Below are 13,785 nucleotides of genomic sequence, written 5' to 3'. Positions count from 1 at the left end.
AACTTCAAAAATAAAAATTTTATGCTTACAAAATAAACAAAACAGTGCACTATGTTGAATCAATAGCTTTTTAGAATCTAACATATAAACACACACATAAATTCATATCCAAAATTTAGAGATCTACCTTTGAAAAAGTGAAAGATGAGAATCATGTAATGAAAAACCAGCAAAAAGAAGATAAATTAGTGAGAAAACATAAGAAAAAGTGAGAAATTGATATAAAGTTTGGTGTTTTGATGTTCAAAGATATTAGACAGAGGTTGGGGAGTTTTAGAGTGACAAACATTACATTTTTGTTGCAGTCATTTGAGAAGAAAGAGAATCTGTAAATGTTCTTTATATATGGAGACAAAAATTCCAATTAGGTTAAATATTTTCAACCCAAAAGACTTCTGGAATACTTATATATGGAAGACTCATGGAAGACTTATGGAAGACTTTGATTTAAGCGGGATGTGTCGGAAGACTTCTTTTTAAGTTTTATGTGAGTCTTCTAGACCCTAAAACCAAATTACTATGCAAAAAAAAAAACCAAATGACTCATGAACCTATCTACTCACTCATCTATGTTGAAAATAATTCAATTTGAGATAAACTAAATTTACATCAGTGAAAAATGTTTATTATTACACGATTTCAAATTTTAACCCATGAAATTATTTTTATAAAAATTTTAAATTATTTTTAAAATCTAATCCATGAGACTTCTGAAAGACTTATGGAAGACTCCTCGAACACTTATGGAAGACTTTGATTTAGGCGGGAAACCTAAATTATTCGAAAATTTAGGCGGGAACCATAAATTCTACTAAAATGTTGGCGAGATGTGTATGAAAACTTCTTTTTAAGTCTTCTGTGAGTTTTCCAGATCCTAAAATCAATTAACTATGAAAAAAAAAACACTTTCTTAAACTTAAAAAAAAACCTTAGGAAGCGTTTAAATCAAATTATTAAATAGTTACTAAACATATATGGGTCAATTTGAAAAAGAACAAAAATAAAGATAAGATTTCAAATCTAACCCTAAAGATACCAACAATACTATAACATATGTCACTAAACCCTAAACCAATAACTCATGAACCAATCTACATTCACTCATCTATGTTGAAAATAATTCAATTTCAGATAAACTAAATTTACATTATTGAAAAATGTTTATTATTACATGATTTCAAATTTTAACCCATGAAAATATTTGTTATAAAAAATTTAAATTATTTTTAAGATCTAATCCATGAGAAGACTTTCTCTGGAAGACTTATGGAAAACTCCTAGAAGACTTATGGAAGATTTTGATTTAGGCGGGAAACCTAAATTATTCCAAAATTTAGGCGGGAACCATAAATTATATTAAAATTTAGGTGGGATGTGTCTGAAGACTTTTTTTTTAAGTCTTCTGTGAGTCTTCCAGGCCCAATGAACTATGCAAAATAACGCTTTCTTAAACTTTAAAAAAAAACTTAGAGAGTGTTTAAATCAAGTTATTAAATAGTTACTAAACATATATATAGGTCAATTTGAAAAAAAAAATGAAGGTAAGATTTCAGAATCTAACTCTAAAGATACATACAATACTATAACATATGTTACCAAACCCTAAACCAATGACTCATGAGCCAATGTATATTCACTCATCTATGTTGAAAATAATTCAATTTCAGATGAACTAAATTTACATCATTGAGAAATGTTTATTATTACTTGATTTCAATTTTTTACCCATCAAAATATTTTTTATAAAATTATTTTTAAGATCTACAGAACGAGAAGGCTTACAAAGAAGTCATCATAGAGAAGACTTACAAAGAAGTCATCATAGAAAAGACTTACAAAAAATTCTTATCCAACGGAAGGTTATATAGTAAAATTGAAAACAGTTTTTTTTTTGTTTGTTCATAAGGGGGTTGTTGTAATTTCACTAGACTTTTCGGTTACTTTTGCATTTGATTGAATTTGGGGTACACTTTTGTATTCAAAATCAAGTTTTGAGTCAATTTTGGCAAATTTTCCTATCTGTGAATATGACAATAAAACAATATTTTACTAATCTTTATATATATAGTTACGATTTTAATAATGAAATAATAATCCAAAAATATATATATACATAGAAGAAGATACAAATACATATGAAAATTTGAAACAATCTATTCAATGAAAAAATATACAGTAAATTTATTATGTTTTAAAAATTAATAGACACATATATATTATAATATATACCAATTTAGAACTGAAAAAAAAATATTTATATAAAAATAAATTAAAACAAAAAATCTAGTTTATATTATTGTTGGGCTTTGGTGGGGGTTTTTTTTAACTTGGATGCATTAATTCTAGGATACTATTTTTGTAAACTTATATTTTCGTTTTCTAATGATATTAATGTTTATAGCAAAAAAAAAAGAAAAATGTCAAACAGTTCAAAAATATTTTATTACATAATACATATATAACTTTACTGGATTAGAGAAAAGCATGCCAATAAATCTCGTCAGTTTACAATTTTCCCCTACATATTCTTACAACTTACAAAAACTGATATATTTTTGCTTGCATACTCAATGGACGTATTCATTTGTACCAAATTAATCATTTTGTAGCTCAGTTGACTAAGACATGCATAAACTGGTTATTAATGTACATAATCTGTAGGGTGAATTGGTTTAAAACTCTAAAAAATGAAAATACCAATGATGTGACTAGTTTGTGTCTATAGAGAAAGGTATAACATTGTGGGATTTAGGGTATTTGATTAATTAGGGTAAAAGTTTAGTGTATGGGGTGCAATTTCTCTAATCTGTATGTATTGATGCTTATTAAAGAGCTTACAGTATTGAGTTTTGAGAGAGAGAGAAAAACCTTTGCTTTGCGCTATGATCTGTTGGAATCATTTTACCATGTGAACACTAGCGTTGTTACAAAATTTTGAGCTTACAGTTATGTTGTTTTGTCTAGTTTACAAAATTTTAATATATCAAAATTCAGTTATCATGCTGAAATATTGATTTCTACAAATCCATTTGGTCGAGGAGCCTGCTTTCACCGAATCTTCGTTAATAATAATTAGAAAATTAATGCACCATGTGCTGTTGGTCTGCCTACAGTTGTGTTAACCGAATAATATACTACCCTAAGGAAAAGAATATCCTTATCGACTAGTTGACCTCAGTCTTACATTTTGTATATTTATGTAACCTTGAATATGAAACTCGCGTACGTACGATTACTCATATACATACCTGATAAAGATTGTTCCGTTCAATGTAAATGTTTTCTTTGGCTGTTTCTTTTATCAGTTTTCAACTTACTAGTTACCACCATTTTAAATGGTAACTATATGTCTCCCTCATATATGAAATCTCGTTTTAACTCCTTTGTTATAAATTTCTCGGTTTTGAAGACAATATATTGGATTCTGTAGTGTTTTGGATTTTAAGGAATTGCTTTTAGTTTTTTTTTTTATGAAACTCTGTAGCAATTACTAGTTCAAAACTAGAAGCCTTTTTCAGAAAACTAGATTATGGAAATCGTTTTAAGAATTCATCATAAATGTTCAGCCAGCGTTTTAAATATACGATTGACTATTCGTAAACTCTACCACATGTTCCTCCGTGCACAGTGCTTCCGGTCTATAATATTCCGATTTGCCGAGGTGTTATGAGATATTTCTCCAATTATTTAGTTATATTTAATATTTTTCTTGGCAGCTAAATTTATTATATATTTTTTTTTAATTCGTTGATGTAAAAGCCTACTAAAATCGGCATTGTACGTACTTTCTTATTTTATTTCGGTCAATCTCACTGAACTGGCATATTTAGTTGGGAAAAGCAGAAACAGCTTGCTTTCATGATTTTATTAATAACATGTGGATTTAATTTTTTTTTTTTTTTGATTAATTTGTGTTCTCCTCTTAGGGTGAACCAACCAATAGTATATCGTTATTTCATATTCGAAATATCTTTGAAAAAAATAAAATATTGTCAAGCTATATTATGTTCTTAAAATAAAAAAAAATAAAAAATAAACAAAAAGTAATAGTAGTTACAAAAAATACTTAAAAAATAATACTTTTAACGTCGTCAGCAAAACACTAAACCCTAAACCCTAAATCCTAAACCCTTGGATAAACCCTAAACCCTTGGATAAAACTTAAACTCTAAATCAAAAACACTAAACATTAAAATACTAAATCCTAAACCCTAAACCCTAAACCCTTGAGTGTTTTAGTGTTTACTATTTTTGATTTAGATTTTAGGATTTATCCAAGAGTTTATGATTTACCCAAGTGTTTAGGATTTAGGATTTAGGGTTTGGTGATTAGGATTTGGGGTTTAAGATTTAGTGTTTTGCTGACAACATTAAAAATATATATTTTTAAAATATTGTTATTCTATAACTACTACTATTTTTATTTATTTATTTTTTACTTTTTTATTTTAAAAATATAATATAACTTAATAATATTTTGTTTCTTTTTTTTTTAAAGATATTGAATATGAAATAACACAATCCTATTGGTTGGTGAACCTAAAGGTCACCCTAAAGAGTGAAACCAAGAATAAATCATTTTTGTATTCATGAGCGAATTGATGAACAATATCATCCAATGGTTTCAACTTTCAAATATAGTATAATGAAAAAAATTGGGAGATATTAGAATGATTTATTAGTGGCTTTCTAACAGTTTCTAACAAAACTGATATATTTCATAGTTCAAGTCAGTAAATATTTTATGATACCTATTTTAATGGATATATAATTTAAAACTGCTCTATTTACATTTAAAATTTTAAAATTACATCTTTTTTAATTACAATTTCTTATATGTGAAGACATTTTTATCCAAATTACATATTTTAATAAATAAAATATAATTCAAAAATAAAATATAATATCTTATTTATTTGTTTAAGATAAACGTATATTTGAGATAAATGTGTAATTTTACTATTTAAATTTTTAGATAACAATTATTGTGAACAAAAAAAACTCTTTCTCATGTTGCATTTCTTTGGTTTTGATTGTTGTGATGTGGTCGTGACTTTATCACGAAGTTTATTGTAATTCATTCATATATACATCAATACATGCTAGAAAAACATTATGTTGCGTTCTTCACCGAATCTCATGAATTATGAATTGGAAATAGACAGTACTTCAATGTTGTGTAGTAACACACAAGTTCAGGGACCAATACTCCAGAATGGTTTGAAACCGGAAACATAACTGTAGTTAACTTACTGACAAAAGTATCTCTTTTAAAAAGAAAGATTCTTTTTTTTTTTGAAAAAAAAGAAAGATTCATATACATCTAAGTCTGTATAATTACTGAAAAAAACTGCACTTTTATGTCTTCATCTTTTGTAAAACCAGACCTCTTGAAAGGCTATCAACAAAATGTGTTCTTCATGTCAACTTGGGAAAGCAGTAGACTACCTTTTATGTCTTCATCTTTTGTAAAACCAGACCCTCTGGAAAGGGGTATTGCAATTTTGGAGATATGCACCAAATGTTTCTGGTCAGGGTTTTTGGTTCTATGTAATTCTCATTGATAAGTGGTCTTGATACTCATGTTTTATACACTCAAACACAAGTCTGAATTCTACTCTACATTTTGCAAATTTCAAAGACTAGTAAAAATCAATTTAGCTGCAAGATAAGTTTATTTCTGTGTGATTTACAAGGTCAGTGTTCTTACTCATCTGCAAAAAGTGTGGCATTCAAAAACATATCTATTCTCCTCAACCAAACGGACCAACATAGAGAAAGTACCGTCACATCACCGAGCTTGGTCTTTCTATGATGTTTGATAGTAAGATGCCTCTTAAATTTGGGTGGAGGCATTCTTTACTGCAAACATTCTTGGCAAACTCCTGCCAAAAACAAGTCTAGAAAACCAATAAAGTCTATATCAAAAGATGTTCAAAAGACAACCTTAGTATACCTTTCTGAGAAGTGAGAACATTTGGGTGTGTTAATTATATTTGGAGTATATCCAAATATCTCTCTGCATCAGTGTGCATGTTATTATACCTTGCAAAACTATGCACACAACACCAAACTTCAATACCAAAATCTGAAAAGCTCCAGTGACACGAACCCACCCAACAGCTGGAGAGCAAAAACAAGCTCCGGGACCGGAACAAGACAGTCACACAGAGCCGACAAGAATCGGAGAGGACAAAGTGAGAGCAGCGGAAAGGAGGATGAGATAAAAAGCTCAGTGATACTGAATGCATAGACACACCAAACACCAAAAGAACCAACAACATGCACGTGATTTAATCAGACAACCAAAATTTGACACGAGGAAAATTCAGGCAACTGAGCGCACTTGAAAAAAAGATAAAATCTCTAAACAGTCCACCTTGAGGATGAAACAAGAGTCAGGTCGACCCTCGGGACCGCCGAGAAGGAAGAACAACGCATCTGAACAGACTCCAGACGACCCCCATATCTAAAAGGTAAAGGGTCAGATGAAGCACAAATCACCAGAGTCGAAGATGCTACAACAAACACTACATGCCACCACCTTAAGTCGGTGAGCCGGAATAGAAGGAGGAAACTTTTGGTACACAGACAGAAACCCTAAACACCGACTTCTCTTAAGTCTCACATCCCGAGCACCTCGCCGAAACACCGTAAGGACGATACGCGCCGCAAGCAACCAGATCCGACAGCAACACCGAAGCAACTGAAACAGCGGCGACCACCAGAGTCTCGAGTATATCGAGTTGGGAGAAGAGAACCGTCGTGAATTAAAAAGAAATAATGAAATGAGAAGTCTTACTCAATTTCTTTTATATAGTAGAAATTATATTATAATTGTTAAATTAATCTTATCAAAAATATTTTAAAAATAGAACTAAGGAAAAATGATTGTTGACTACATAAAATATTGGCCATCACATGACTAACCATGGAAACTAAAATAATGTATACCTAGCTACACGAAGTATATATTATGCATGAAAAAATCTCTCATCTTAATGATGTTATGTAGTTAACATCACGAGTTTAATTTCATTCATCCAAAAATTGATGTGGATGTCAGAGACCATTTAAATCTCTGGTTTTTATCAATTAAAATATGATGTACCTGACAGTAATTTAACTAAATATGAAATTTATATAAGATATTATTTAATTTTGGTTTTTAAATATTTTAATTTGTTTTGTTATCAACTCTTAATAAAAAATTTGTAACTCGTTTGATTAATTGCGTGATATATACTTATTTGATCACTTTTTAATTATCAAAAAATATTTTATGTCAATTTACTAACTCTAAAATTTTATTTGTTTAATATAAAATTAAATAAATTAAATAAATTAATGAATTATTTTATTTATCTTTTCATAAACAAAAATTGCATCCATTAAAAATGTATCAAATAAGTATATATCACACAATTAATCAAACAAATTACATAAATTTTATAAATATTTCATAAGAAAACAGATTAAAATAATTAAAAGACAAATTACATAATATCTTATATAAATTCCATATTTAATATAAATAAAAACAATATAATCATATATTTTTCAAATACACTTAAATAAAAATGTTAAAACACTACTTATCAAAAATGTTAAAACATATTGATTTTGTAAATTCGATTTTGTTAAAAATATTTTTACGCTTTTAAAATGTGGGTTAAACTATCATTTAGTTAAATTATGATCGGGTCAGTCATATTTTAATTGATAAAATGACATATTTAAATGGTCTCTAACATCTACATTAGTTTTTGCATAAATGAAATTAAACTTGTGATGTTAAATACATAACATCATTAAGTCGAGGGATGTTGTCATGCATAACATATACTTAGCGCATAGTTAGCAATAGTTTTTTCTAGAACTAATTATTACTTTAACAAGGAAAATGTATATTTTAAAATTAATTATATTTTCTATTTAAAATTAATTATGTTTTCTATTTAAAATGGAAAGGGACATCTGAACGCATTCAAAAATAATGGAGACGTAAAGTTAGCACCAAACAGAAGACATGTATATTAATAGACTTTGATGTGTTTATTTTCCCCCGGTGTCACGTTCATGCATGCCTTCTTGGAATTAATACAACCTACAATATAATAATTCCACATCACTAAATATATATTTTTCATTCACATGTATGTAAAATAAATTGTTATTTAATGTATTTTACATTCTACCCATAATAACTTTTTAACAGTTTAAAAAAATTGTTAGAAATAGAACAAAATCATAAAAAGATACCATGGTTCACTTGTATTATTTTTTTTGACGCTTAATCTCATTCATTCCAATATAGAATTCATGACAAAAATGGTCGTACATAGATGCATAAACCAAGTACTGCAAACATATACCAGTACAAAAAAGGAAAAAAAAAACAGTAGATAATAAAGACAATCGATGCCAGTAGGCACCAAATTAAGTAATAAACCTTGAATTGTCAAGGTATAAGAACCAGCTGAAATGAAACCACCAGGGTATTAGTCTACCCTTTTCATTCTTTCCTATCAACCAGTGGACTAGGGAATTCTGCAAAGTCTTGTTAAAGAGCTCCCAATCTATTGAAGCTACAAGACCTAAGAACTTCTCAATCCTTGCAGCATTCCTATAACCCACAAAAGGGTAACGCTTGCAAGAGCTAAAGACTCGAGGAAAAACCAATCATGACAACTCAAACTCTAAAGTAAATGATTGGAGCCAAAATAAAACGACAAGAACGACTAGAGACTGAAAGAAAAACCCTACATAGAGAAAACCAAACCGGCATGGTTGCAATATATAACCGTCGAAATAGAGCCTCTCCATATCTAAAGAAGATATGCTATTGGATTGTGAATGGGCTCTTCGCGCGCCTCTGATGCGACTCCACACCCTGACAATACCAAAAGATACCTGACAATGGTTCACTTGTATATTATGCATTTATGCCTATATTTGTTTACCTTACCCGGTGTGTTGAATGTCTTTTCCATAATTGGATATACCCTTTTATATATATATATATCGATTGATCCGATCAGTTTTAAAAGAGATGTACTAGAAAGTGAATTTACTACCACACGGCATAATCCGAACTTGAAATGATTTCAACTAAGGCCACGAGGTAGTCAGATCGCTTATTACCGAACTACTCCCTCTATTTTGTTATATGTGACGTTTTGGAACTTTTATTTTGTGTCAAAATATATGATGTATTCCAAAATTCTATGGAGAATATAATGGGTTTAGACTTTATCTACCCTTCTATTTGATTAATAAATAATTTATGATCAAAAGTAAATTGCACATCAAAAGATTCAAAACAATTAAAAATGGATAGAATAGACATTAGAATGGCATCTTTAATTTGTGTGAAATCCTCTAAAACGTTAAGTTAACCCAAACAAAGGGAATAGTATATATCTAAACTATTTTGACTGAAACCTAAACTCAAAATTTTCACATAATTGTTTAGGCATGGGCATAAAATCCATATCCGAACCGAACCCGAACTGAAAAATTCGATCCGTACCCGGTCCAAAATGTAAAAAATAGTCGAATGGATCTTGTAAGGTGGTACAAAACATATCCGAATCCGAAGTGTTATTAACCGGAACCGAACGGATAACTCGAAAAACCAAAAAATCTGAAAAGATATCTGAAGAAACCGGTCTGAATGTCCAAACTGATATACAATGTAATTATATGAAAGATGAATATATACTTCAAATATTCAGTTTCATATTTATTTTGATATGGTATCTAACAATAAGTATTTAAAATTTAAATAACTACTTTAAATACTTAATTATATTTAATAAGTATATATTTCTTATGTTTTGCTTTTAAATTTTAGATTTTATTTCAGGTATATACAAACCTATCTGATATAACCCGAATCTGAATGATATATGGTTACATTATGGGTTCAATGATGTGATACAAAACCGACCCGAACCCGATGTGTTATATCTGAACCCGACCCGTATTTGCAAATTTACTAAAATGGGACCTAGGAGGTGTTATCAAAAATAATCAAAATTCGAAAAACCCGACCCGAACGCCAATGGGTAACCGAACACCCATGCCTATAATTGCTATTTTGTTTCAACGAACACTGTAGCACAGTATCAGATCTTGCCTATTACTCGTGCACAATCATGTAGTTATTTCACCCTGATCACTTGATTAACCAAAATAAGTTGATTTTCCTTAAGGTTAAGTTATTTATTTAATCATATATCACCATGACACCATATCTCATTGTTACAGAGAAAGTATGCAAAAGAAAAGATAATTACTTAAAATCCCCCATCTATCTTATTAAAGTAGATCAATCTTATTAAAGTAGAATGACTTAAATTTTTTGCTTGGCAACATAGATAGCAGTTAAAAAAAAATAGTGTTGTTTGGAAACATAAATAGCAGTAAGTTAGGAAAAAAATAATAGGCTTATGCTGTTAAAAAAATTAGAAGTCAATTATATTAAAAAGTAATGGATTTACATATTCAAATCAATATAATAATTTAAAATTTATTTATATCAAAAATTCATTCAAAAATATACATATATTCAAAATTTGATTTTTACTAACATATTTTTCAATAATCATTATAAAAATGTTTTCAATATATATAAGAAAAATACAATGCAAAGCTCAATTTCAAACACCAACTTAAATTATGGTTTTTATATTTCACATTGAAATTTAAAAATATAATATATGTGATTATTGATATATGATTGTACGTATAAAATATTATTAATTATAAGAAAACTTATTTGATGGTACATATAAAATACAATTAATTATATGATAATACATATTTTGTAACCTATGATGATACATATAGGATTATAATAGTGATTAGGGGTGGGCGTTCGGGTTCGTTTTCGAGTATGTTTGGGATTTTGTGTTCGGTTCAAATCTTTGAGGATTCGGTTTGGATTTGGATAACCAATTTAAATTGGTTTGGTTTAAATATTTGGATAGAGAATTAATAATTATTTAAGTGTTTTGGAGTTTTGAGTATATTTTAATTATTTTAGATATTTATGTTTGATTATTTGTATATATTTTCAAGTATTTAAACGAACTTAAAAGTAACATATATATTCTGGATGTTTATATATATATATATATTAAATCTAAAAATAGTTAATATATATATAAGTATATAAATCTATTTTGGATACCCAAAATACTTCGGTTCGGATTGGTTTAGGTTTCAGTTCTTCAAATACCAACATTTTTAATAATTCGAATATTTAATCAATTTTGGTTTGGATTTGTACTACTTATTCGGATTGGGATCGGTTCGATTCTTTGAATTCGAGTTTTTTTGCCTCATCCTAAAGAGTGACATAAAAAAATAATATCATATTTTTTTAAAAAATACATCCGCACGGACGCGCGAATCAAAATCTAGTATTTGATTATAGCTAGTGAAATCCATAACATCAAATTTGAACAATTAAAGTTACACGTATTTTTACTTTTCTTCTTTGATATCATTTATTGAAGGTCGGATGTACGATCAAAATCCTAATTCCTAACATTCACAATGTGAAACACATAATTTGTTTTCGGAAAGGTACTAATTATTTACTATAGTCTTCCTTAATTAAATAGTTGAAGTAAAGTGTGAACTTTGAACTAAGCAAGCTTTAATAATACTACATCAGCACTTTTTTTTTGTTTTTAATCGGAAATCGACTTTTGGAGAATGTAATTCCTAAATATAATTACAAACTCGTACGGACTCACTTGATGCACACGTATGCATGGAATGTGTATATATAGTTGAACAAAGTAACCCAAGAAATTATGTGGCTAAATGGGATTTACGAAATCTCGTAAACAAAGTTAATTTAAAATAGTTTCGTTCTATATGATGTACGGACTTTCAGATCAAAAACCTTTAGGCATTCAGAAAAGGAAAAATTGATATATATATATATATATATATATCACATTCATAATACTTTTTCATATTTACACTAATTACTTTTAGTGAAATGTGAAAAGACACTTATACCCTAGAGTTAACTAATCTAGACTTAAGATTTATAGTTAAAAGGTCTGATATGATTTTTGGAATATGAAATTTAGAATTCTAAAAAACATATAAATAAATACTTAAAAATATAAAGAAATAAAATAAAAAATTTCAAACATAATTTTTTTATTTTCAAAAAGAAATTTTGAAAAAAAAATAAAACAAATTCGAAACGAAATTGAAAAAATAAATTTATAAAAAAGTTCGAATTTGAAAAAGTATAATTCGAAAACATTAAAAAAAACTTTTATTTAAATAATGATTATTATAGGAAAATTCTCCTAAATAGACAATTTTTAAGTTTTGATCACAAAAATATATCATAAGGAGGAAGATGACCAAAATGTTTCATTTCTAGGTAAAAAGACCCTAATACCCTAGATATATAAAAATAAAAATAAAAATAAAAAAAATAATAAATTTTTTATAGTTTTAGATTATATGTTTTTAAATTCGAACTTTTTTATAATTTTTTTTTAATTTTCTTTCGAAATTTTTTGTTTATTTTTTTCAAATTTTCTTTTTGTAATTCGAAAATACTTTTTGAAACTATTTTTAAAATTTTTATTTTCAAATTTTTAGTATTTCTTTTTTATTTTATAAAATTTTAAATCTCAATCTCAAATCTCCACCCCTTAACTCTAAACCCTAAGGTTTTGATTAGTTAACCGTAGGGATATAAATGTATATTTATTTCTTTAAAATTTTAGTCATTTTGATTGTTATAATCTATATTTGTGACAGAAATTTTTTATTGATATCCTAGGGTGTTTTTCTTTTATTATATATATATATATATATATATATATATATATATATATATATATATATATATATGTAACAAAGGTATAAGACTTTTTTGTTACTTAATGAAAAAAATATTTTTGAAAATATCATTTTAATGGTGGTAAAGATGAAAAGTGGTGTCATGAAAGTGGTAACCATAAAATTTTCTGTTCAGAAAATGCCATCCAAGGTGATTATGATTCATAAGTGTTATCTTCATTAACGTAAGTTGAACGAACCGCCACTGTCTTTGTTCACCTACGTTGGACCTCTCTCAATGTCACATCACATTCTTGCATACGTATTATGTACACGCCACGTCATCTTGTTAGTTAACCAACATAACTCATGCGATGGTTAGTTAGGCAACAATAAATAATAACAAAACTATATTAATTATTAAAAGATAAGGACGAGGATTAATGAAGAGGTTCACAATGTAATTAATATGCCGTTGTGACTGATAGATTACAGTTGAATTCTTGTCGTCGATCGTATACCATAAAATCTTAGTCTCACAAAGTCGGTTGGATCCAAAGAATTGGGTTATCTTGTTAATGAATCATTTCAAAGTTCCACTACCCTTTTTTTCTTGGCGAGTTTTGCAGGTCGTATAAACGTTTTATATATAGTTAATTTGTAGTACCTTTCAGTCGTATTATGTAATTTAAGTTCACACTTCTAAGTCAGTGTCTAAAATTAAAATAGCTGATCGAGACCCCATGATATTTTGCATACTGGTAATAATTGCAATTGTTAGGTTAGTATCAATATAATAATCATATTATGACTATTATAATAATCACAATTTTCCCCTTGTGGGCCTGTGGCTACCCTAAACGTTTATGAAATTGGGGATTTATGGTTTTTGTACCATAACATGCATGCTCTCTTCGGCCAACGAACTGTTTTAAAGTAACTCATAGACTGTGGTCATCA

The 13,785-nt window shown here is 28.1% G+C and overlaps 1 long non-coding RNA gene across 1 annotated transcript; it reads right to left on the bottom strand.

Annotated features, from left to right (window-relative positions):
- Positions 1–4,391: 4,391 nt before the first annotated feature.
- LOC117133553 lies at positions 4,392–10,577 on the bottom strand. Its single transcript, XR_004457431.1, has 2 exons — positions 6,545–10,577; positions 4,392–6,469 (listed from the first exon to the last, which is right to left on the bottom strand). It is a non-coding gene; the product is annotated as an uncharacterized LOC117133553 (long non-coding RNA).
- Between the last annotated feature and the right edge of the window lie 3,208 nt (positions 10,578–13,785).

Source organism: Brassica rapa, chromosome A04, assembly GCF_000309985.2.
Source record: "Brassica rapa cultivar Chiifu-401-42 chromosome A04, CAAS_Brap_v3.01, whole genome shotgun sequence".
Classification (NCBI taxonomy): domain Eukaryota; kingdom Viridiplantae; phylum Streptophyta; class Magnoliopsida; order Brassicales; family Brassicaceae; genus Brassica; species Brassica rapa.
The sequence above is the reverse complement of the archived record's forward strand: the minus strand, read 5'-3'. Positions and strand labels throughout refer to the sequence as shown.